This window comes from Silurus aristotelis (genome assembly GCF_946808225.1).
Source record: "Silurus aristotelis genome assembly, chromosome: 3".
Taxonomy (NCBI): domain Eukaryota; kingdom Metazoa; phylum Chordata; class Actinopteri; order Siluriformes; family Siluridae; genus Silurus; species Silurus aristotelis.
The window spans coordinates 1,959,931-1,987,399 of record NC_139576.1 but is presented as its reverse complement, the minus strand read 5'-3'; the positions used below and the strand labels follow the sequence as shown (position 1 = coordinate 1,987,399).

The following is a 27,469-nucleotide window of genomic DNA, read 5'->3' as shown; positions in this document are numbered from 1 at the left end:
GGAGGACAGAGTGGAGGAGGGGGTGATGGTGTTATATAGTCAAAAGTTTTTGGACACTGGACAATGAAAGTAAATATTTTTATCTTTCAACACTAAAAACCACGAGCAGCGAATGTAAAAAAATCAGCCATATTTAAAATAAAAACATCTCTTTATAACATTCATATGTGCTCATCAGCTACGCTTTAGGAGGAACGTTTATTCCCATTTATCATTATTTTATGTGATATTATTAATCCCTTGTGATATATTAATGTGTTTGATATTGGCTTCAAAATGAATTCAGAATTAAAAAATGGGAAAAAAGGCTCAATGTAAATGATATGCTTACAGTTTTTACCAATTGCTTACATACAAAATCTTTTCATGTCACACGATTTTTGAAACCTCTCACTCAAAGTGCAAAACTACATGTCAAATCTCCAAAACCATAAGCTTTTTCTCAGCCTTTGACTCAGTCTTCAATTGCATAAAACACTTTTTTCAAAACACTACACACAATTCTCTACCTAAAACACAAAGATCTATCAGAAAGTAACTTACTTTCCTTTTCCAAACACAACCGATCAAAATGCTACACTTAGTCACCAGGTCACACACACATCTGCAAACACTAATCGCTTAATTGATCACTAACCAAACACTGCTTTACTTTACAGTAGTATAGATAGTTCTCTAAATAAGTCAAAGATCTGATTACCTGTTTTGAACAATGGTTGCTAACAATGAACAGAGAGCAAGAGGAGGAGGAGGAAGAGGAAGAAGAGGACGAGGGCAAATAAGAGAAGGAAGGAGAGCCATCTCTGATGAGATTAGGGCAACACTTGTTGATCATGTAATCAACCATGGTCTGACCATGAGAGAGGCTGGACTGAGAGTGCAGCCCAACTTGAGTCGATTTACAGTGGCATCCATAATTCGAACCTTCAGAAATAAGAACAGGTTTGCAACTGTGTAATGACTATTTTAGCATTATAGTAATGTACTGTAAAATACGTATGACTGCATAGTATTGCATAAACATTTGTAACTCTAAGCCCTCCATCTACGACACTGCATTGAATGGATGCCCATGTAATTCGTCATTAATTTATTTATGTGGATGAGATTGGCTTCAACCTCACCAAAACCAGGCGCGCGTGAACAAAATGTAATAGGACAGAGTTCAATTACCAATGTCCCTGGACAGCGTGGGGGTAATATAACCATGTGTGCTGACATCATTCAAAACAGGGTCCTCCATCACAATGCCACACTGGGTCCATACAACACTGGCCATATACTCACTTTTCTGGATGCAATTCACACAATGCTTGTCCCTAAACCAGATCAGGCGCCTGCTAGGTTTGCACTTATATGGGACAATGTTAGTTTTCACCGGGATGTTCTGAACCAAAACTGGTTTGCCACCCATCCACAATTTGTAGTTTTGTACCTATTCCCATATTCACCTTTTCTAAATCCCATAGAGGAATTCTTCTCAGCCTGGTGCTGGAAAGTGTATGATCGCCAACCCTTGGCCCGCATACCACTTCTCCAGGCAATGGAGGACGCATGTGGGGACATAGAGAAAACGTTGTTTGTGATGTGGACGAGTATTGTGGCCAGACCCAGCTCGGAGAAGAGATGAAGCTTAGCACCCCCCCCCCCCCCCCTGCCAATTCCTGGACCGGGACCCCACACACAATTTACTATATTCTACTGTAAGGAATATGGAATATAAGGAATATAACAAAAAGCATTTAGCATTTGTTGTATGCTAAAACCCAGCCATTAGGGGGGCACAAGCCAGTGTACTCTTAGTGCCGGTCCCAAGCCCGGGTAAATGGGGAGGGTTGCGTTAGGAAGGGCATCCAGCGTAAAACATGTGCCAAATCAAATATGCGGATCACAAATGAGAATTTCATACCGGATCGGTCGAGGCCCGGGTTAACAACGACCGCCACAGGTATCGTTAGCCGACAGGGTACCGGTGGAAATTGGGCTACTGTTGGCCGAAGGAGGAGAAGGAGAGGAGGAAGGCGTCTACAGAGACGGCAGGGAAAGGAGAAGTGGAGGAGAGTGGAGGTTCGGGTTGGTACTTTAAATGTTGGTACTATGACGGGTAAAGGGAGAGAGATAGCTGATATGATGGAGAGGAGAAAGGTAGATGTGTTGTGTGTTCAGGAGACCAAGTGGAAAGGGAGTAAGGCCAGGAACATTGGAGGTGGGTTTAAACTGTTTTATCATGGTGTGGATGGGAAGAGAAATGGTGTAGGGGTGATTCTGAAGGAAGAGTACAGTAAGAGTGTAGTGGAGGTGAAGAGAGTTTCTGATAGGGTGATGATCGTGAAGGTGGAAGTTGAAGGGATGATGATAAATGTCATCAGTGCCTATGCTCCACAAGTTGGCTGTGAGATGGAGGAGAAGGAAAGATTCTGGAGTGAATTAGATGAAGTGGTAGATGGTGTACCTAGGAAAGAACGATTGGTGATTGGGGCAGACTTTAATGGGCATGTAGGTGAAGGGAACAGAGGTGATGAGGAGGTGATGGGTAGGTATGGTTTTAAGGAGAGGAATGTGGAAGGGCAGATGGTGGTAGATTTTGCTAAAAGGATGGAAATGGCAGTGGTGAACACGTATTTTAAGAAGAAGGAGGATCATAGGGTGACGTATAAGAGTGGAGGAAGGTGCACACAGGTGGATTATCTTCTGTGTAGGAGATGCAACCTGAAGGAGATTGGAGACTGTAAGGTGTTGGCGGGGGACAGTGTAGCTAGACAGCATCGGATGGTGGTCTGTAGGATGGTTTTGGAGGCGAAGAAGAAGAGGAGGAAAGTAAGGTTTGAAAGAAGAATAAGATGGTGGAAACTGAAGGAGGAAGAGTGTAGTGTGAGGTTCAGGGAAGAGGTCAGACAGGGGCTTGGTGGTGGTGAAGAGGTGCCAGATGATTGGGCAACTACTGCAGGAGTGATGAGGGAGGCAGCTAGAAAAGTACTTGGTGTGACATCTGGAAATAGAAAGCAAGACAAGGAGACGTGGTGGTGGAATGAGGAAGTGCAGGAGAGCATTAGGGGAAAGAGATTGGCAAAACAGAAGTGGGATCGACAGAGTGATGAGAAAAGTAGGCAGGAGTACAAGGAGATGCGGCAGCAGGTTAAAAGGGATGTGGCGAAAGCCAAGGAAAAGGCATATGAGGAACTGTATAAGAGGTTGGACACTAAGGAAGGAGAAAAGGATTTATACCGATTGGCCAAGCAGAGGGACCGAGCTGGGAAGGATGTACTGCAAGTTAGAGCAATAAAGGATGGAGAGGGAAATGTGTTGACTAGTGAGGAGAGTGTGTTGAGAAGATGGAGGGAGTATTTTGAGCAGCTGATGAATGAGGAAAATCAGAGAGAGAGAAGGTTGGAGGATGTGGAGATGGTGAAGCAGGAAGTGGATAGGATTAGTAAGGAGGAAGTGAGAGCAGCGATTAAGAGGATGAAGAATGGAAAGTCGGTTGGACCAGATGACATACCGGTAGAAGCGTGGAGATGTTTAGGAGAGATGGCAGTGGAGTTTTTAACCAGATTGTTTAACAGGATTCTGGAAGGGGAGAGGATGCCTGAGGAATGGAGAAGGAGTGTGCTGGTACCGATCTTTAAGCATAAGGGAGATGTGCAAACCTGCAGTAACTACAGGGGAATTAAGTTGATCAGTCACACCATGAAGTTATGGGAAAGAGTAGTGGAAGCCAGGCTGAGAGAAGAGGTGACCATCTGTGAGCAACAGTATGGTTTCATGCCGAGGAAGAGCACCACAGATGCCTTATTTGCTTTGAGGATGTTGATGGAGAAGTATAGAGAAGGACAGAAGGAGCTGCATTGTGTATTTGTGGATTTAGAGAAAGCGTACGACAGGGTGCCGAGAGAGGAGTTGTGGGATTGTATGAGGAAGTCAGGTGTGTCAGAGAAGTATTTGAGGGTGGTGCAGGACATGTATGAGGACAGTGTGACGGCAGTAAAGTGTGCAGTAGGTACGACAGACTGGTTCAGGGTGAAGGTTGGACTACATCAAGGATCGGCCCTGAGCCCTTTCCTGTTTGCAGTGGTGATGGACAGGTTGACGGACGAGGTCAGACAGGAGTCTCCCTGGACTATGATGTTTGCAGATGATATTGTGATTTTTGGTGAGAGTAGAGAGCAGGTTGAGAAGAGCCTGGAGAGGTGGAGATATGCGCTGGAGAGAAGGGGAATGAAAGTCAGTAGGAGTAAGACAGAGTACATGTGTGTGAATGAGAGGGAGGGCAGTGGAGTGATGCGGTTGCAGGGTGAAGAGGTGAAGAAGGTGGAGGAGTTCAGGTACCTGGGGTCAACAGTGCAAAGTAATGGAGAGTGTGTTAGGGAAGTAAAGAAAAGAGTGCAGGCAGGGTGGAGTGGGTGGAGAAGAGTGACAGGAGTGATTTGTGATAGAAGAGTATCTGCAAGAATGAAAGGGAAAGTTTATAGGACTGTGGTGAGACCTGAGATGTTGTATGGATTAGAGACAGTGGCATTGAGTAAAAGACAGGAGGTGGAGCTGGAGGTAGCAGAGCTGAAGATGTTGAGGTTTTCGTTGGGAGTGACGAGGATGGACAAGATTAGAAATGAGTTTATTAGAGGGACAGCACATGTAGGATGTTGTGGTGACAAGGTGAGGGAGGCGAGATTGAGATGGTTTGGACATGTGCAGAGAAGGGACATGAATTATATTGGTAGAAAAATGCTGAAGATGGAGCCACCAGGTAGGAGGAAAAGAGGAAGGCCAAGGAGGAGGTTCATGGATGTGGTGAGGGAAGACATGCAGGTAGTTGGTGTAAAAGAGGCAGATATAGAGGACAGGGTGGTATGGAGACGGATGATCCGCTGTGGCGACCCCTAATGGGAGCAGCCGAAAGAAGAAGAAGAAGAAGAAGTTTTGTTGTATGCTAATGTAATGTATACAACAGTCATTTTTGGCCTAATACATATTTTCTGTTTCTACATTGCAGTGGCGTTCCCAGTGTGCTTGTTCCCCCTCTCAGCAGGTTACTTTCACTGTAGAACATACTGAAATGTAGATATAAGCCTATAAAAGACCAAAGAGCTTTAGATTTAGAACAGCAGTGTTTACATGGAATATCCAGAAATGTATTATTATGAAAGAGGTGTTTGCCATTTGATGCAAATGCTTTCATTCTGACACGTGTTTATGGCATTTTATTTTATTTATTATGGCATTGAAGGAGATGTGAGCTATTTTGCATTTTGTGTGTGCAGTTTTGAGAAAAGGAGACTTGGTTTTGAAAACGTGTGTAAGCAATTGGTAAAAACTGTAAGCTAATGCTAATGCTAATGCACTGCACGTACAGCAAGGTCCGCCTCGCCCAGACTCCCTTAAGCTAACGCTTCCTTCTGTTCATTTGATTTTTTTTTTTTCAAGATAAATGCAAGGTCAGGATTAGATAAAAGCTCGAAAAGGCCTACAGTGTGTGTGTGTGTGTGTGTGTGTGTGTGTGTGTGTGTGTGTGTGTGTGTGTGTGTGTGTGGAGGAAAGCCCAACCTCCCTCAGTGCTAAAGCTATGAGCTCCTTTATTTGGACTATTAAAAAAAATTTATTTACACTCTATGGCTAAAAGTTTGTGGACACCTGACCATATGTGAACCTTTTGTCACATCCCATTCCACATTGTGTTTGCCGAATCTCCACTCTTCTGGGAAGATGTTCAACTAGATTTTGTGCTATGAGGGTGTTAGTCAAGTAAGCTACTGATGAAGGTGAGATGTGGTGAGGAGGCCTGTGGTGCAATCAGCTTTCACATTCATCCAAATAAGGTTGGGGCTCTATATCAGGAGATCTTCCACACAATTCCAACCCATGGAAAGCAGATCTTCATGGAGCTGGCTTTGTGCACTTTGTGTCATAATGGAACAGGTTTGGGTCTCCTAGTCTAAGTGAAGGCAAAATTTCATGCGACAGCATCAAAAGACGTCTGATGAAATGTTGTGTACAAATTTATGCTAACAGTTTGGAGCAGAAGCACATATAGCTGGAAAAGTCAGGCTGAATACTTTTGCTCATTTTGTGTATATGTATTTGTGAAAATGTAAATCATGAGGATCTCTGAGAGTCGGCCTTCATTACAACAAGATTGGCTCAACTGATGAATTAGCTGGATGTCTTGTGTATTAGCGTGGCTAGTTAATTACGTTACAGACGAATCAATCGATTCAGCTAACGATTTAAACCCCTGTTCATTTCTTCATTACGTAGCGAATCTGTCTGCGTTTTATTGCAGCAGCACTCAAGCATGACCTCCGGAATCCATCATCCAGCCTCAGAACATCAGGACCGGAGCTCTGCCTCTGGACAGGAAGCGAAGACAGTTTTTTCTCCAGATTCACGTTCAACATTCAGGTGGAACGTTTAGCAGAAGGTGCTTCCTCTTGCACTGTATGCTCCATGGGGTGGAGGACTTGGGAATCAGATCCAATCGAATCCAACCAGAAGCTGATAATCATCTCAGCATGAGAACCTCATGAGCATGGCAATCAGATCCAGGTCAGGAAAAAAACGGGAAGAGAAAACGGAGAACCGAGTAAGGAACGTAGCGCAAGCTGAGCAGGATATTTCAGATCAGTCAGAGTGTATATCACATTCAGCTACACAAATTCAAAGGATTACTGATGAAGGAACATGATAAGGGTCTAACCCATATACAGGTTTCAGCTTTTATACCACAGTGGTGTTGGTTTGAAAGTTTCCAGTTTGGAAGCTTTACTCAGATAATAAACCCTTAAACAATCTGATGAATCTGCCAAGTATGAAGGAGATGTTAGATGTTAGACTCCTGACAGGTTGTCAATATTAAGAAGTAAGTAATGAGAAGTAAGTTCTTTCTCAGCTACTTGTATGTAAAGAGTTTCTTAAAGATCCTACATGAAGAACATCCTGAGGAACATCTGATCAGTTCTTTATTACAGTCTAGAAACCTAAGGGTTCTTCTGGTGTTCTTTTTTAGAAACATGAAAGGTTTCTCTACTTGGGAACGTTCAGAGAAGAACAATGTGTATTTAAGGACTTGCTGGCTTAGCGAGTTTGTGTCTGTGCATTTCTGTGTGTCTATATTTGTGTGTGTGTTTGTGTGAGAGTGTGTGTGTATTTCTGTGTGTGTGTGTGTGTGTGTGTTTGTGAGTGTGTGTCTGTGTATGAGTGTGTGTGTGTGTGTGTGTGTGTGTGTGTGTGTGTGTGTGTGTGTGTTTGTGAGTGTGTGTCTGTGTATGAGTGTGTGTGTGTGTGTGTTTGTGTGAGTGTGTGTCTGTGTCTGTTTGTCTGTATTTGTGTGTATGTAAGTCTGTGTGTGTGTGTGTGTGTGTGTGTGTGTGTGTGTGTGTGTGTGTGTGTGTGTGTGTGTGTGTGTGTTTGTGAGTGTGTGTCTGTGTATGAGTGTGTGTGTGTGTTTGTGTGAGTGTGTGTCTGTGTCTGTTTGTCTGTATTTGTGTGTATGTAAGTCTGTGTGTGTGTGTGTGTGTGTGTGTGTGTGTGTGTGTGTGTGTGTGTGTGTGTGTGTGTGTGTGTGTGTGTGTCACCACCAACTTACACTTATAAAAAACATTATAACATTATCTGTGTATGTTTGAACCTTGTCTTTGAACATGTGAATATGTAGTGATCAGCTGAAGAGCTCGTCTCACTCATGTTTTGGAGCAGAAACATGATCATGATCCTTACCCCCTTCCCCCTCCCTCCCTCCCTCTCTCCCTCCCTCTTTCCCTCCCTCTCTCTCAGGTTGTATAATAGATGGGTGTGAAACATGAAATGACAGTGTTCAGTAGATTCCTCGTCCCGTCACTAATTCAGCTCATTTAGAGTAAGAACGCTGCTGTTCTCCACTGAAGGCTGTTAATTATTCCAGAGCCCATCGTTATCTGTCTTTAATTACAGGTTAAAGTTCTGAATGAGCAGCAGGTCGCGTGAGGAAACCGACCGAATCCCTGAGCACCGGGGCATGAAGTGACCTTTCATCATCACACGCTCACTCATTTATCTTAACAATGCAGGACGCTGAAACACGTGACCTTCAACCTCCTCGTTTCTACCACTGTATCACACGCCGTCCAAGTCCCGCTGATTCACGTCCTCCATCACCTCGGCATATTAAAACACCTCATTTCACATACAGAGTTTGGAGTTATTAGATGTGTCGCGTCATTGTCTTCTTACATAGAAACTTCTCCTTCTTTATAGGGCACCGTTTCTTCTGTATTTGTCCCATTTTTGGGGAAATCTGTGCAAAATGAGGTGTAAACTGGGTTATTAGATATAAATCAGATGTAAAATGATGGATATTTGAATGTAAATCAGATATAAATTAGGAGGTGTTTTTCATGTAAACTATGCATTCTAGGAAGTGTGTTTTAGTTAAATAAGGTCTAAATAGGGAGGTGTGTTTAATGTTAATTAGATGTAGATAGGAAGGTGTGTTTAATGTTAACTAGATGTAGATAGGAAGGTGTGTTTAATGTTAACTAGATGTAGATAGGAAGGTGTGTTTGATGTTAATTAGATGTAAATAGGGAGGTGTTTTTTTTTTGTTAATCAGATGTAGATTATGAGGTGTGTGATACTTCCTAATCTACATCTAATTTATATCACACACCTCATAATCTAAATCTGATTAACAAAAAAAAAACACCTCCCTATTTACATCTAATTAACATCAAACACACCTCCCTATCTACATCTAATTTAATATGTTTAATGTAAATTAGATTAAAATTCTAAGGTGTTTTTGATGTAAATTAGATGTAGATATCCAGGTGTTTTTTAATATAAATTAGATGTAGATATCCAGGTGTGTTTAATATAAATTAGATGTAGATATCCAGGTGTTTTTAATATAAATTAGATGTAGATAGCCAGGTGTGTTTAATATAAATTAGATGTAGATATCCAGGTGTTTTTAATATAAATTAGATGTAGATAGCCAGGTGTTTTTTAATATAAATTAGATGTAGATATCCAGGTGTTTTTAATATAAATTAGATGTAGATAGCCAGGTGTGTTTAATATAAATTAGATGTAGATATCCAGGTGTTTTTAATATAAATTAGATGTAGATAGCCAGGTGTTTTTTAATATAAATTAGATGTAGATATCCAGGTGTTTTTAATATAAATTAGATGTAGATAGCCAGGTGTGTTTAATATAAATTAGATGTAGATAGCCAGGTGTGTTTAATATAAATTAGATGTAGATATCCAGGTGTTTTTAATATAAATTAGATGTAGATAGCCAGGTGTGTTTAATTTAAATTAGATGTAGATAGCCAGGTGTGTTTAATTTAAATTAGATGTAGATATCCAGGTGTTTTTAATATAAATTAGATGTAGATAGCCAGGTGTGTTTAATATAAATTAGATGTAGATAGCCAGGTGTGTTTAATATAAATTAGATGTAGATATCCAGGTGTGTTTAATATAAATTAGATGTAGATAGCCAGGTGTGTTTAATATAAATTAGATGTAGATAGCCAGGTGTGTTTAATATAAATTAGATGTAGATATCCAGGTGTTTTTAATATAAATTAGATGTAGATAGCCAGGTGTTTTTTAATATAAATTAGATGTAGATATCCAGGTGTTTTTAATATAAATTAGATGTAGATAGCCAGGTGTGTTTAATATAAATTAGATGTAGATAGCCAGGTGTGTTTAATATAAATTAGATGTAGATAGCCAGGTGTGTTTAATATAAATTAGATGTAGATAGCCAGGTGTGTTTAATTTAAATTAGATGTAGATATCCAGGTGTTTTTAATATAAATTAGATGTAGATATCCAGGTGTTTTTAATATAAATTAGATGTAGATAGCCAGGTGTGTTTAATATAAATTAGATGTAGATAGCCAGGTGTGTTTAATATAAATTAGATGTAGATATCCAGGTGTGTTTAATATAAATTAGATGTAGATAGCCAGGTGTGTTTAATATAAATTAGATGTAGATAGCCAGGTGTGTTTAATATAAATTAGATGTAGATATCCAGGTGTTTTTAATATAAATTAGATGTAGATAGCCAGGTGTTTTTTAATATAAATTAGATGTAGATATCCAGGTGTTTTTAATATAAATTAGATGTAGATAGCCAGGTGTGTTTAATATAAATTAGATGTAGATAGCCAGGTGTGTTTAATATAAATTAGATGTAGATAGCCAGGTGTGTTTAATATAAATTAGATGTAGATAGCCAGGTGTGTTTAATTTAAATTAGATGTAGATATCCAGGTGTTTTTAATATAAATTAGATGTAGATAGCCAGGTGTGTTTAATTTAAATTAGATGTAGATATCCAGGTGTTTTTAATATAAATTAGATGTAGATAGCCAGGTGTGTTTAATTTAAATTAGATGTAGATATCCAGGTGTTTTTAATATAAATTAGATGTAGATAGCCAGGTGTGTTTAATATAAATTAGATGTAGATATCCGGTGTGTTTCTTGTAAATTAGATGTAGATATCCAGGTGTTTTTGATATAAATTAGATGGATAGCAAGGTATGTTTAATGTAAATTAGATGTAGATATCCAGGTGGGTTTAATATAAATTAGATGTAGATATCCAGGTGTGTTTAATATAAATTAGATGTAGATATCCAGGTGTGTTTAATATAAATTAGATGTAGATATCCAGGTGTGTTTCTTGTAAATTAGATGGATAGCAAGGTGTGTTTAATGTAAATTAGATATAGATTATGAAGCATGTTAAATGTAAATTGGGTGTAAATAAGCAGGTGTGTTTAATTTCATTTAGATGTAGGTAAGAGGTGTTTCATTTCGTATTCATATTTGGAATAAAAGCTAAGTTAGCAAGAGACACTAGCATTGTGAGTGAAAACTACTTTAGCGAGAGAAGATAAGGCATTGAGTGTAAGACGGTAGAGTGATGGGCAGCCGATGTGTCTGTATGGAGTTGTTATCATTTTACATAATTGTAATTTAGAATAAAATGATAGTGATGGAGTGTTTGGTGATTGTTAGCTGTTTCAGGAACAGGAATCTCGACGTCTTAGCGTTTTGGCTGAGGAACAGATTGGGCGAGGTTGTGACTACAGGCAGCTTTTGTATATTCACAGCCAGTAGAATCTGTTGTGTGATAAGATCCATACATCACTGTGATAATCTCATGATTTACCCTCTGAGCACAAGCAGCTGCACACCGGGATTAGACCTTTTCTCATCTTCTTCTTCTCTTTCTTCTTCCACTTTTTCTCTCTGGAGGCTTCTGCTTTATGCTGTGACCCAAATTTAGTTTTTCTTTCTTAGCTTGAAGCACTTACCTTTTCTTACTTTCCAAAAACTGTTGCTAATCAACATCATGAACATGGAGCTTGAGTTAGCGACCAGCAATGACAATAAAAACAAACTAAAACTATCTGGAAAACATCAACATTTACCTCTGATATGGTGAGAAACCTCTAAGATTCGCTAAAACGACGATGTTTCCTGCTAGCATGCAGAAAATGTGAATACATTTGTCATAGAAATGAAACAGAAATATCTGGAACATCAGCATTTACCTCAGAGATTACAATCACAGTCAGCATCAACCACCACGCAGACTTCTTCTCATGAATTTGGCTAATGCTACAAAGAAAATGAGAAAATTTAACCCTACTTAATACTGTTTTGTTGTTCTTAAGGTTGCTAGCAGCTAAAACACACACAGAGGTTGGATTAGCTTGATTTAGGCCTGATAAAGGATAACATTTTAGTCCAATTATGTAAATTTGCACACACAAGCAGCAAGTTATAAAATATTTCTTGCCAGTCTTAAAATAAATCAATAGCTAATGTTTAAAGGGGCTATTTGCATTGTGGATCACCCCGTAATGGAAGCCGAAATGTTAATGACCTCCCCAAATGTTTGTGACCAGCATAAATCGTGTTGATCATCACAAATGTTAACTATTAGTTTGTTACTTATTTAGTTAGTTAGCCAGTTAAACCAGTAAACAATTATAGACATAATGTTAGTGGCTAGCATAAATAGTAACAAGTGACACAAATGCTATCATCTAGCATAGATGTGATCCTCTGTCCACGAGGCGAAATAGGAAGTTCAATGCAAAATAATTAGCAAAATTGTTTTAGCTAGCTAGTAAATTGGTCAGTGCTACAATGCAAGCTGTTTTAATCACTGGTTGCCAGGCGACAGTACAAAGAAAAGCAGGCCGTGTGTGTGTGTGTGTGTGTGTGTGTGTGTGTGTGTGTGTGTTTTTGTGTGATGAAGCGATAATGGAGACCCTGGCTCTCACAGGAGGTGTGATGTCACAGTGTTCAGAGCTGTGTTCAGAGCCCTGGGTGTCTCTCACACACACACACACACACACACACACACACACACACACACACACACTGAAGCGTAGCATGGTCACTGCTTTAGCAGTTTGAGATCTCAGTGAGGAAGATGATTTATTTTATTTTCATTCCAGAAAATAAAACTTCTGTCAGGAGTACGGAACGCTCCTCACACACTTGATGAAGTTTCACACACACACACACACACACACACACACACACACACACACACACACACACACACACACACACAAACAGAGTGAAAGCCAAGAGTCGCTCATGTGGGGGGTGGTAGCTCAGCGGTTGGTACCGGAGGGTTGTAGCTCAGTGGTAAAGGTATTGGACCTTGGAACGGAAGGTTGTGAGTTCAAATCCCAGGCGCACCAAGCTGCCATTACTGGGCCCCTGAGCAAGGCCCTTAACCTCAAATGCTTAGTTGGATATCACTTTGGATAAAAGCGTGTCCCAAATACCGTAAATGTAAGGCTCCAGTGTGTAACAATAAATGCTAGATATAAAGATTATAACAACCAACATGCTAATGGCTAACAAGAACAGCAGGTGATATTCTGGATAGCTTGATGCTAATAATGCACACAGAAATGTATTTTATTTGTCATTTATCTGTAAGTGTGTGTGAAGAAAACAATGAAGCACTTTTGGATAAGGGCATTAGCAAAATTAATGCAGTTGTTAGCAACACGAACTTCGTTTCGCTAGTTTGGAAACGAGGAGCAAACTTCAGACGTCACTATCACCACAATCCTCAAACCTTCTTTCGGAAACTTCACAGTCTGAGAGGACATGGGCCGAGGACATAAACAAAAAAAGTGTGAAATGGATTTCTGTCCGTTCGAGCTTCACCGTTTCGTGTCTGAAAGCGAGGCCACTGAATGATCATTGCGCAGACTAATAATTTTCTGTTCCTCCAGATTACTTATGGATTTTGTGAGCAGGATTTAAAAAAGGAGGTGACGTTCCGAGCCTCTGTGAGGACGAGAGTCAATGGGAGGAAATGGCCTTGATGAAAAAATTAAGTAATTAGTGGAGAGAAATATCGTAGAAGATGTGGGCTACGCATGTTAACATCGTCTAATTAGCCGTTATATCACCTACAATCAACAGAAAATTTAACTGTCACGATGATGGATGGGGACTTTGTTTCCCACAAGCCACTGCACCACGTGACTCTTCACCTCTTGTCACGTGACTTTTCACACCTGATTGATGATTGTGATCGTTTGTGCATGTGCCTCACTGTTTACTGCCCACTGTTTCTCGTTTGGTTTCTCTCAGTTACGTGTTTCAATCTTTTCTGTTCGTTGTTATTATTTGAGAGCATTATATTTGCACTTTCTTAAATAAAAGATCTGCACTTGCATTCACTTCTGCCTCATAACATATCAGGAAATGAGACAGAAAATATAGATGCAGTGGATATTTGTATGTTGTTCTTCCTCCCTGACCTGCTGAGGATGTCGTTATTCCTCCCTGACCTGCTGAAAATGTCGTTCTTCCCGCCTGACCTGCTGAGGATGTCGTTATTCCTCTCTGACCTGCTGAGGATGTTGTTCTTCCCGGCTGACCTGCTGAGGATGTCGTTATTCCTCTCTGACCTGCTGAGGATGTCGTTCTTCCCGCCTGACCTGCTGAGGATGTCGTTATTCCTCCCTGACCTGCTGAGGATGTCGTTATTCCTCCCTGACCTGCTGAGGATGTCGTTCTTCCCGCCTGACCTGCTGAGGACGTCGTTCTTCCTCCTTGACCTGCTGATTACATTGGTCTTTCTCCCTGACCTGCTGAGGATGTTGTTCTTCCTCCCTGACCTGGTGATTACATCATTAATCTTTCCTGCCCTGCTAATTAAATCATTCCTCCTCCCTGCCCTGCTGATTACATCATTTTTCTTCCCTGACCTGCTGAGGACGTCATTCTTCCTTCCTGCCCTACTGAAGACATTGTTCCTCCTTCATGCCAACTGAGGATGTCATTCCTCCTCCATGCCAACTGAAGATGTCGTTTTTCCTCCCTTCCTGCTGAGAATGTTGCTTTTCCTTCCTGCTTGCTGAGGATTTTGTTTTTTCCTTCCTACCTGCTGAGGACGTTTTCCTGTCTTTCCTTCCTTCTTACGTCTACCTCAGGTATGTAGAGTATCTTCATCCACATTTAATACAGAAAGATCAGAACAAATGCAGCAACAGCACAAAAAAGTCCAAAGATTCCACACACTAATCATTAAAATCTATAAAACGAAAACTTTGCAAACACCATAATAAACAAAACAATGATATGTGTGTGTGTGTGTGTGTGTGTGTGTGTGTGTGTGTGTGTGTGTGTGTGTGTGTGTGTGTGGGGATGACATTGAATAAATGTCTAAATGTGGAAGCTCCAGATTCAGGAGCTGTGTGTGTCCTCCTCAGTGTCTGTCGGTAACCGTTTGTGTTTCTCCACAGCTTTGATCTTTATCTCCATCCTCTTCTTCTTCTCTGGTGGAACAGTGAAGATCAGTCAAGTCACACACGTTCTCCCGCAGCACACAGCCACATTAACTATATTTACTACCCACAATCCCCTACAGGAAATTGCCTCTGTAAAGGGAAAAAGGACGTTTAGTATATCTAGGCTTTAAATTTCAATCCACATGCAGTGACTAAAGAGATATATACCTCCCTCTCATCCCGATCCCTCTCTTCCTCTCTCCCTCTATTCCCTCTATTCCTCCATCCCACTGAGCTGCTTTTGTTTCAGCCTGGCATCAGGTGTGACTTTTTTTTATTTATGCTGTGTGTTTTACAGCAGACAGGGAAAGAAGGAGAAAAGGAAAAGAAGAGACAGTGAAAGGAGAAAAACAGGAAAATATGAAAGAAGAATAAGAGAAACAAGAAGAAGAGGAGAAAAGGAGAGCAGTGGAGAATGAGAAGAAACAAGAAAGAGAACAAGAGAAAAAGAAAAGAGGACAACAGAAAAGAAGGGGGAAAAGGAGAACATTATAAGAGGATAACAGGTGTGAAGGAGGGAAGAATGATATGAAAAAAGTGGAGAAAAGAAGAGGAGGAGTGAACGGAAGGATTGGAGAAGAGGTATGGAGGAGAGTCAAGTCTCAGTCAAGAGAAGAAAAAAACCACATCTACTTCTTCACCTCACCAAACTCACTTCATCTAAAGAAGTCATTGAGAAAAACAAACTTGCTTCTTCTTCTCCTCCATATATCAGGGTGAAGAACAAACTCGCTTTATCTCCTCCACGTCATCACGAAGAACAAACCCACTTCTTCACCTCCACACATCAACGAGAACAAACCCCCTTCTCTTCCACACATCAGCGATAAGACCAATCTCACTTCTTCTTCTCCAGACATCAACGAGAAGAACAAACCCGCTTCATCTCCAGACATCAGTGGCTGCTACTTCTTTCAATGGTTAGGTTTTCTTTTTCTCTTTCTCTCTCTCTCACTTTGTCTCTTCCCTTTCTATCTCTCTTTTTCTCTCTCTCTTTCTCTAACTTTATCTCTTCCCTTTTTCTCTGTTTCTTTCTCTCTTTTTCGCTAGCATTTCTCTCTCTCTCTCTCTCTCTCTCTCTCTCTCTCTTTTTATTTCTCTAAATTTACAAACCCGCTTCATCTCCAGACATCAGTGGCTGCTACTTCTTTCAATGGTTAGGTTTTCTTTTTCTCTCTCTCTTTCTTTCTCTCTTTTTCTTTTTTTCTTTTTTAACTTTATCTCTTTCCTTTCTATCTCTCTTTTCTCTCTCTCTTTCTCTCTTTTTTGTTTCCTTTCTCTCTATCTAACTATCTCTTTCCTTTTTCTCTGTTTCTTTCTCTCTTTTTCTCACTCTTTCTCTAACTTTATCTCTTTCCCTTTTCTCTGTTTCTTTCTCTCTTTTTCGCTAGCATTTCTCTCTCTCTCTCTCTCTCTCTCTCTCTCTCTCTCTCTCTCTCTCTCTCTCTTTCTTTCTCTAAATTTATCAGCTCCCTTTTTCTTTTTACTGAAGACTGGAAGAAAGGAAAGAATAAAGGAAGAAAATCAGTGTCAGTGTGTAACAGTAATGATGTCCTCGTGTTGTTGATTAATTATCCATCACAGCTGCACACACACGCTGTGCTTTCTCTCTCTCTGCTCGTGTCCTCATTCTGTCCTCCGTCTCACTCTGTCGTTCTTCCTTTTCTTCTGCTCTGTCGCTTCCCTTTGTGAATAAAAGTCTGAGTCTGTGATTAGTGACCTTTGACCTTCAGCAAGCGCAAATGCTAGAGCTAAAATGATGATATAAACAACAAGCAGCAGTCTGTCAGTGTGTGTGTGTGTGTGTGTGTGTGTGTGTGTGTGTGTGTGTGTGTGTGTGTGTGTGTGTAAATGAAAAATGAACTATAGATATAGAATGAAGAAGGACAGAAATAAAAAAAAAAAAAAGGAAAAATGGGGAGAAGTGAAGAAAAATCAGAAAGTATAAATATAGAGAGTGCTCTAGAAAGAAAGAAAGAAAGAAAGAAAGAAAGAAAGAAAGAAAGAAAGAAAGAAAGAAAGAAATCTGGTTTCCTGTGTTGTTCTTAATGAGGTTAGTGTTGATCAGATCGATTCAGAACATCACTTCCGCTACCTGAAGAAGCAAAAAACAAAAGAAAAGCAAAACGAGTGGAGCGATAGAACAGACTCATGCAGGGATTTGAAGACGAGTGTGATGTGTGATTTGATAGCAGTCACACAAGCACAGCGAGAAACCTGCTGAGAATGGAGAAGTGCTAAATCTGTGGCTCTGCAGCTTCCTGCCGTGATCCTGTAAAATCCAACAGATCAGTAAAAAAGAGACTTCGAGGAGAAATACGATGTTTTAGGCTCCACAAGCCACCAGGAGAACATCAGTGAACCTGGCCATTAGTAGGCCATTGATTTTTCAGAGGACCTGGTCATTAAGTCTACAAGCTTCTGGAATAGTTCTGAAGGAATTCCAACCCCATTCTTCTAAAAGATCTTCCCTCAGCTGGTGTTGGAGCTCACATTCTAAACAAATTCTCTTCAAAATCTTCCCTAGGTGCATTTTCTCAACCACCTACTGATGCTTTTATCTTTGAAACGTTGAAGCTTTTGATTCTGAGGTCTACAAACCTCTGCTTTTATATACATACGTGTCCTGTTTACAAACTCCATCCTCATTCTTCTGAAATATGCTTCTATCTATGAATACATATAAATTGTTCGATGAAGGATGATTGAATTTATAAACAGGTGAATAAATTGATGGATGGATGATGAATAGATGTTGATCAACAAGATTCTGGAAGGTGAGAGGATGCCTGAGGAATGGAGAAGGAGTGTGCTGGTACAGATCTTTAAGAATAAGGGAGATGTGCAGACCTGCAGGAACTACAGGGGAATAAAGTTGATCAGTCAAGTCAAGTTTATTTCTATTGCACTTTTCACAACAGACGTTGTCTCAAAGCAGCTTTACAGAATTTAACAGTGAAGGTGAATGGTGTGTGTTTATCCCTGATGAGCAACATGGAGACTGTGGTGAAGGAAAAACTCCCTTAGATGTTATGAGGAAGAAACCTTGAGAGGAACCAGACTCAAAAGCAGAACCTCATCCTCATTTGGGTGACATCAAGAGTGTGATTATAGTCTTTAAACACTACAGAACACTGGAGAGTGAGAACTAACATGAGCACTGGAGTGTGTGATTATGACTGATGATCTTTCTACAGTCTTTTACAGTCATTTGTGGTGATCAAACTAAGAGCTACTGAGCAACTCATAAAATAGCTCAACATCTGAGATCATCACAGATCCAACACCAGCTTCTCCATGCCAGAGCCTTTAAACACTCCAGGAGGTCCAATGTCCAAACTCCACATAAAGTGGGATCCAGTTGGCACTGGTACGTCTCTAGATGGTTAAGGATGTTTGTGGGCAGCTACTTCTTTAAAGGTCCACAATCTTCATGAGGTGGGACTTGACTGGAGCTGGAGCAACCACAGGATGCCTCGGGATGGGGAGAGAAAGAGAAGCAGTGGAGAGGAATTAGCGTAGCTGCTGTTCATGATATTAACAGCACAAGTTGATAATGTGATGTGATCAGATGTTCTGGAGCACAAGGTTATGATGTGATGTGTGTTATGTGTAGATGTGAAGATGTGTAGATTGAGCGTGATGGATTGTAGCGTGTTAGAAGACTGGAGAGATACATGGAGATAAACCATTTAGTGTTTTGTAGGTAAGAAGCCGTAGTTTGTAGTGTATTTGAAACAGGAAGCCAGTGTAGGGATGAGAAGATTGGGGTTATATGATTATATTTCCTCAACCTTGTGAGAACTGATGGATGGATGGAAAAATAAATGAAGGATAATTGAATATATGGGTGAATAAAAATGGGTGAATAAATGGATGGATAGATGGATGGATGGGTGGGTGGATGGTTGAGTAATGGAATAGATGGATCTATGGATCGATAAAGAAATAGATGGATGTATGGATGTATGGATGGATGGATGGATGGATGGATGGATGGATGGAAATATAGATGAAACTCTTCTCTCATCTACCATTTTTCTCAATTATTCTTGTTTCCTTTGGTTTCTATTTCTTGCACATGATGTTTGTGACTGTTGTAAAAGTGTCGCATCCTACGCGGAGTTCTGATCAGGAATCTCCTGCACAGACTTTACTGGAACGCTGAAGAACGTTCTCCGGGATCAGAACCGACATGTATTTTTCTTCTTGCTGATTCAGATCCGTCTTTCCATCTCTGAGTTTATCTCAGTGCCTAAAAGCCTTTTTTTTATCACACTTTTTTCTTTGTTAATATCTTACATTACGCATCTTCTCACCTTTCCTTGGTCTCGCTCGCACTCTTTTTGATAATAGCTGTGAAAAATGACTTTTTTTCCAGACTTTCAATAGCAGCTATTATCCAAACTGATGATCATTATATTGCAGCATAATGACAGTAACACTGCATTCTACTGGAGACTGTAAGACTCCTATAATTATCATATAATATCATCCCAAATGTACAAACTAAATCACATAATGGAGCCTGGAACTGAAAAAACACAATTGGAAATCTCTCTTTCTCTCCTTTTCTCTCTCTCTCTCAATTATTGATCTAAAGAACAGGAATAACAACAAAATCCACCATGTCGTCTGAAATGACTGTGAACAGTAAATACACATTATAACATATAAGGGACACATGACTTTTTCACCCATATGTGGTTCTTCCATCTTTGGATGCGCATTAAATTTTCCATTACCTTGAACTAGTACATGCAAAATTGTTCCATGAAGATCTGCTTTCCACGGGTTGGAAGATGTGGAAGATCTCCTGCTATAGAGCTCCAACCCCATTAAACATGATGAATGTGAACACTGACTGCACCACAGACCTCCTCACCTTCTCACCTACATCAGTACCTGACTTTACTCAAACCCTTGTGGCTGAATTAATCTCTACAGAATCTTGTGGAACATCTTCCCAGAAGAGTGGAGCTCATTATAACAGCAAATGGAGCCTAAATGTGCAAAGATCTTCTGTTAGAGATGAAAAATGTCCCATTCGGACTCCACAGAACTTTCTTCCACTCCAGGTGTGGCCAAACAGTCAGAGACCAAGAGCCACATTTTTTACTGTGTTACAGCAAAGAGCCACATCATACACATGGGCACACATGAACATCACCCATCCCTTACACACACACACACACACACACACACACACACACACACACTGTCAGTTCAACCAAATCCACAATTAAAAATATAATAATTTACAATAGCATTTTTCGTTTACTGTGCATGTTGCTTAGTGGAATTTCTGGCATTCCAGGTCAGAGTGCAACTGTGATTCAATAGCCGTGTTAATGTCCCATATTCTGTGTTCAACAGTGTGGAGGGACAGTTGGATGTCTGATACAATGCGTTTTAGTTTGTCGTTTTCAGAAGACAAGATTTCAACAACGTCACTGAGGCATTATTTAACGAAGTCCCCTTCATTGTATGGCTTTTTAGCCTGTGTAATGTTCCAAGCCAAATTTCAAGCTACATTTTAGGGAAAACTGTATCTGCTTTTCTGCCTGACTTTTCAAAGTGACCAACTTGTGCTTGTGAAGTTCAGTCCCTTTTGGAAATTCCTGGTTGATGTTAGCATGGAGTGAGCTGAAGAGGCGCTGAAGATTTGAGATGCGCTAATGACGCCTGACATAAGGCACAATGACGTCATTACGTTCAACATACTAACCCATATAAACTCTCTCACTCTGTTAAAAATGTCCTGTGTTCATCTGCATATTTTCCTTTTGCTGTGCATTTTTTCCTGCCATTTAGAGAGCGAACTTGACACAAAATGTTTACTTAAAATGTAAGTAAACAATTTGCATATGGAAGTTTGTGTTTGTGTTTTTTATGTGTTTTCTCGCTTCGCTTGAGTTTATTACGGTATTTTCGTCAAATGCGCATGTGCCTACCGCAAAGTTTCCCAGTAGGGGCGAGATCATTTAAGTTTTAAAAATACCTTATTGAACTCAAGCGAAACGAACACGCACATAAAAAAAAAAAACACAAACACAAACTTCGATATAAACGTAAGAGCCGCATGAAACCAGGCAAAGAGCCGCGGGTTGGCCACCCCTGTTCCACGCATTTACTGTCCAATTCTTGTGTGTCCCAAGACTCGTTGTTTCTTTAAGTATTTTTAAAAATATATACAATTGTAAATTTCCTAGAAGAGAAAAAAACGTTCTTCTTTTCCTAAAAGAACATTTTCTTCTTCTTCTTCATCATCTTCTCTAACATTTCCATTGTTGACCTTCAGGGTGCTCATTAAGAATTCTCCTCTGCAGTTATTGTCCTGATGCCGTAAAAATCTCTCCAAAACTTTTCTTCAAACAAAACTGCGCTTGACTGCGTATTAATGGGCCACTTTTACACCCAAAAAAGTGCGTAAATAATAAATCTACAGTTTGTTTGTTGTTTATCTGCTGAAACAGCTCTTGGAAATATGTGTATGTTGAAAAGCTCTGAATTAAAGTATATTATTGGATCCATACTTTTCCAGCGAGATGTGGTTCTTCCCCAACTGTTCCTACAAAATCATTACACCTCTAACACTTCACCTGAACTATCACTTATAAATAGCGATCTAAATATCCAACTTCCAAAGAAGCTGTAAATGCTGTGTAAAATGTAACTAAAAACAAAATGCAAATCTCATAAATCCATATTTTATTCACAACAAAACAAACAAAACATCAAATGTTGCAACTGAGCATATATACAATTGTAAAGAAAAAATAAGGTAATTTGTAAATTTCATGGCTGCAGCAGGTCTCAAAAAAGTCAGGACAGGTCTGGCCATCAAGTGGGTGGTCCTCACCCTTTGATACTATCTGTTGGGACTGGCCTTCACTGTTCAGACCACGCCCCATTCCAGTGGCTCCATTGCGGAAACATATATGAAAGTGGTATCTGGCACTTCAGCCGTTCAAATTCGAGGTGATTCACAGTCCGGGGGTGCAGATGGCCAGGGGAGTCAGTTGCGGGCCAGACGGTTCCCTGGGCTGAGTCGGACAGTGGGGGTATGTGGCAGCGGGGGCGTGGCTGAGTGCCGGCTGGTGAATGGAGGTCGAGGCCGGGGGTAGAAAAGCATAGGAATGACACACCTGAAAGAGTTTTGACTGATAAATGTTCTCTGTTGCAGTGAAGCACATAAAAGGAGCGAGAGAAAGGCGCTGGATGGAGTCTGCGAGCTCTGTGTGTGCACATGTGTGTGTGTGTAGTTTGGTGAACCCTTAAAAAACCAGATTTGCTCAGAACTGGTGGTTGTCCAGAGTAGTGTTCCTTCCAGTTAACCTCATACTCTCCCACAAATACGTTTTCTGGATGGAAGCATTTGTTGCTCTAAAACCTGTATATATTGGTCAGCATTAATGGAGCCTTTCCAGATGTGCAAGCTGCCCATTCCACAGGCACTAATGCACCACCATACAATCAGAGATGTGGCTTTTTGAACTGAACGCTGATAAGTTAGATTGTCCCTCTCCTCTTTAGTCTGAAAGACGTGTTGTCAAAAGTTTTCAAAAAGAAATTAAAACGTCAATTCATCTGACCACAGAACAGTTTTTCACTTTGCCTCAGTACATTTTAAATGAGCTTTGGCCCATAAAAAATGGTGGCATTTCTGGATCGTGTTCACCCATGAGTTCTTCTTTGCATGATAGAGATTAAGCCTGCATTTGTGGAGGACACGGCAAACTGTGTTTACAGACAATGATTTCTGGAGGAGTATATATGTGCCTTTCTCCCCAACCTAGATACATCATAAGTGTTTTTTTTTTTTCTAATAAAGTCGGGAGGTACTGAGCTCAGGTTCTGCCTGTGTGACGTTATCGGTGTGTGCGGTTGTCCAGGTTTCATCCAATCTCTTAGATACATCCTCATAACTGCTGCAAGCTAATGAGTTTTCAAAAACAGCCACAGTAGCACTTAAAGAAGGAATATAAGTGTCAAATGATTCCCTTTGCTCCATCTGTAGGAGTTCCTTCAGCCAATCAGAACACGCTAATGTGAAATCATTACTGAAACCAATCTGCATAAGTTCCTCACACTTCCTGCTACAAAACATATACTTTTCAATGCTAACTCTGTACTTCACATCATGACATTGGAACATAAATATTTTTGCATGTGTGTTTGTCTGCTTTTTATTCACTCTATAAATGAGCTGCTGGTGCTCGGTGTCTAAACTGACCACCCACACACACCTTTGAAAGACACACACACACACACACACACACACACACACACACACACATAATGAGAATATATCCAGTGTTTACAGTAAAATGAGATGACATGAAAGCTAATGAAAAAAGAAAATGTTACAGTGAGGTATTGTTTCACCATCTGTGGCTTTCAATCAGGTCCAAAAAGACAATGTTCACATTATGCTTCTTTTCAATGTGTGCAAAATGAAAAAAATCAAACAAGGAAAGAAAAGAAAACTTTAAAAAAAAGTATAAATTATAATAATCATAATAATATTAAACTTTAAATACAAGCATTTTAGGGGTTTAAGCACCCAGATGTGCATATTCTAGAATACAAGACACCAGTACACTAGTGATTCTCTTCATAAACCATACAAACCTCACTAATAGGGTCAAATATCTATTCCAAACACGATATTGCCAAAAGTATTTGGACACCTGACTTTCCCACCCTTATGTGGGTTACAGCGAAGTTTGTATCAGACGTCTTTGGATTTGGCATGAAATTTTCCCTTCACTTGAACTAGAAGACTCAAAACTGTTCCAGCATGACACAATGTGCACAAAGCCAGTTTCATGAAGATCTGCTTTTCCATGGGTTGAAAGATATGGAAGATCTGCTTTCGAGGCCCAACCATATTGATCATGAATGAACGAGAACGCTGACTGCACCCCAGGTCTCCTCACCACATCTAACCTACATCACTACCTCACTTTACTAAAACCCTTCTTTCTGAATAGGTCTCCATGAAATGTAGTGGAACATCTTCCCAGAATGTTTTATAAGAGGAAATGGGGAGTAAATGTGGAATGAGATGTTCAAAAAGACTCACATCCCAATCTTATGCTCTGGTGTCCACAAACATTTGCCAATATAGTGTATGAAAATAAATAAATGTGTCCTTCAGTCATCTTTTGTGTAACAGAACAATTCGTGAGTCAGAGTCATTTGGTGTTCATTTTTCTGAACTCAGTGATCGCTGCGTTATCACTTTCTCCATCTGCATTATCATTAACATAATCATTACCTACTATTAGATGTTTATTTGAGCAATATGAACATATGAAGTTCTTGTATTCGAGACCAATAAAACATATCTGTACCTCCATTCAGCTGATTTTCTTTCTGCCGTAAAGCATCATGAGACTTTTGGGACACGATGGACTGAAACCATTAGGGACTCTCTGTACTTTACTGAGAGACGCCGATCGCCAGCCTTCTGTCCCATAATTATGCTGAATGAGTTTAGAAATGATTGGCTCTTAATTACAGCAGATGTTTGACCACGTTGTGAGACGCTCTGGGACGAGAGAAACTCTGAAACGAGCGATCTGTGTAACAGAGACAGAAACATGACCACAGAAACAGTGTTCATACGGTCTATAGTGAATTTATATAACTGAGAGGGCAGGGGCAAGACTGTGTGATTATACACACATGACTCCTGAATCATGACTCAAAGAATCAACTCTATTTCCTGAACACTGCATCAGAGCACTGACCCTATTTCCTGAATACTGACTCAAAGCACTGACTCTATTACCTCAATACTGATTCAGAGCACTGACTATTTCCTGAATACTGACTCAAAGCACTGACTCTATTACCCTAATACTAAATCAGAGCACTGACTCTATTTCCTGAATCATGACTCAGATCACTGTCTCTGTTTCTAAGATTTGGATTCAGCGTTAAACGATGATAATTAAACTCAGTAATTTATCTCTTCCTTTCACTATTTATAAAAATCTTTTCACTATTTATAAAGAAATCTGCATTAGAAGAACACATTTCTTTAAGAAAAGAACATCCCTTTTGTTTGACCAGTATTGAAGGTAAGACACGATTGCTTATGTGCTGCTAAGGCTGCTGTTCTCGCATGGGTAAAAATAACAGTATCGTCAGCAGACATTTGCACTTGTACGACATCGCACTGTTGTGGCAGATCATTAATGTACAAACTAAATAATAAAGGGCCTAGTATTGATCCTTGTGATACGCCCATTATATAGTTTACGTTATTAGAATGAACCCCTTTTATTCTTACACATTTCTGTCTATTTGATATATATGATGAGATCCATGCTAAAGCCCCAGATGAAAAATTGAAACTTAGATCATTGAGAGTGAAGAACGTTAACAGTATCAAAGGCTTTTTGTGCAAATCTAAATATATAGCATCAATTGTTCTACCTTTATTACGCTTAGATTTATTAAAATAGCACACATAAGAAATAATGGAACTCCATGCTGTCAGGTATAAAAGACAGTAAACGTGCGCAGCTGATGCACGTGTGTAACAAAGTCATTCCGATCGAAAGCACCAGCACATGGAAACACCTTATCTGACTCGTAAACGGTCCACCCAATCTTTCAATTGGAATTATTTTATTCGGAATGATAATAAAAGTGTACATGTAAACTCTATTTCCTGAATCTTTGAGCACTGACTCGATTCCCTGAATCATGACTCTGAGCACTGACTCTATTATCTGCATCATGACTCTAATCACTATTTGTTTTCTAAGGCATGACTTAAAGCACTGACTCTAATTACTGAATTTCTGAGCAATGACTCTATTTCCTAAATCATGACTTTGAGCACTGACTCTGTTTTCTGAATCATTACTTAAAGCACTGACTTGTTTCCTTGAAACATAACTCAGAGTTCTGACTCTATTCTCTTAATCATGGTATAGAGTGCTGATGCAATATTCCCCCCGCCCCTTCTCTCTTTTTTCACTCTTTCTTTCCCTCTTTCTTTTTCTCTTTTTCTCCTTTTCCGTACCCCCCCTTTCACATCTCTCTCTCTCTCTCTCTCTCTCTCTCTCTCTCTCTCTCTCGCTCTCTCTCGCTCTCTCTCCTCACGTTTATCTATAATGTGGTATATAATCGAATGCACCCCGACCCCCCCATGTGAGAGGACGAGTGTTTTCCTGCTGCTCTGCTGTCAGATCTCATTTCGATTGATTCGGCTGAGTTTGAGCTGCAGCTCATCCATCATGTCTCTCAGCGAGCGGCCCAGCGTCTGTCCCCAAACGGCTGCCTTCGTCTGGACAACTGGTTTTAACCTGCAGGAGGTTTATATTTAGTGAGTTGTGAGTGCGGCGCTGTCGCTTCGGGAGAACGCACAGACGCTTTAGTTATTAGACACAGAGTAGAGACTTCCTGCTCATGATCTCCACTTCCTGTTCCACTGATTCACCCACTCACTGCAGAGTTCCCTCAGCAACATCTATGTCTCTTGAGCATCTCCCCTTCCTGTTCCACTCATTCACTTACTCACACTCTACAGAGCTTCTGGTTCCTCTGAAGCATCCACCTCTCTTCAGCATTTTAGAGTTGATGAAACATTCTGTAAGGCGAAGTTTATGAATTCTCCAGTTTCAGCATTTTGTGTCTTAAAGTGAAGCTGGAACTTTTCCTGTCATTTCCAGGACAAAGGAGTTTCTAATTTGCAGTTAAGCAGGAAAATTTTGTCTTTGGGACAAAAAAGAGGAAATGACTGTTTTTTGAACAGTGACTCCATCATGTTTTCCAAATCAAGACTCACTGACCACACTACTGTATCATTCAAGGTCCTGACTCGTGACTCAGAGCATTGACTCTATTTTCTGACTAGTGACTCAGAACACTGAGTCTATTTCCTGAATCGTGAATCAAAGCCCTGATTCTATTTCCTGAATTTTGACTCACAACACTGACTCTATTTCCTGAATTTTGACTCACAACACTGACTCTATTTCCTGAATTTTGACTCACAACACTTACTCTATTTCCTGAATTTTGACTCACAACACTGACTTTATTTCCTGAATTTTGACTCACAAAACTGACTCTATTTCCTGAATTTTGACTCACAGCACTGACTCTATTTCCTGAATCGTGACTCAGAACACTGGATCTTTTTTCCTGAATCATGACTCAGAGCACTGATTCTATTTCCTGAATCATGACTCAACACAGGGGGTTTAGAGCCAAGCAGTGTGTAATTAAAGCTCACTCTGGAGCTCAGCTGGAGCTCATACGATGTAAGTGTCCTGTTGCTTGTCTTCAGAAATTTCAGCAGTTTCCAAACATTTGGATGGAGGCCTGTGTGTGTGTGTGTGTGTGTGTGTGTGTGTGTGTGTGTGTGTGTGTGTGTGTGTGTGTGTGTGTGTGTGTGTGATCCTCTCTCAGCAGTAAGGAGAACGAGCCAGCCGCCTCCTCGGTTTGGACCTCATCCATCGTTTTACATAAGAGTGAAGAGCCTGTTGTGTAAAAAAACAGGTTGGTAAAGACTTCAGGAAAGGTTCTCCACTGAGTGTCAAGTGTGTGTGTGTGTGTGTGTGTGTGTGTGTGTGTGTGTGTGTGTGTGTGTGTGTTTGTGTGTGTGTGT

At 40.2% G+C, this 27,469-nt stretch overlaps 1 long non-coding RNA gene across 1 annotated transcript in view; it reads left to right on the top strand.

The window, feature by feature from the left end:
* Window positions 1–3,745, top strand: part of LOC310723331 — a 59,940-nt gene extending 56,195 nt beyond the window's left edge. The window contains exon 3 of the long non-coding RNA XR_014532641.1: window positions 3,663–3,745. This is a non-coding gene — a long non-coding RNA (uncharacterized lncRNA). The remainder of the gene's footprint in view (window positions 1–3,662) is intronic.
* Window positions 3,746–27,469: the final 23,724 nt, after the last annotated feature.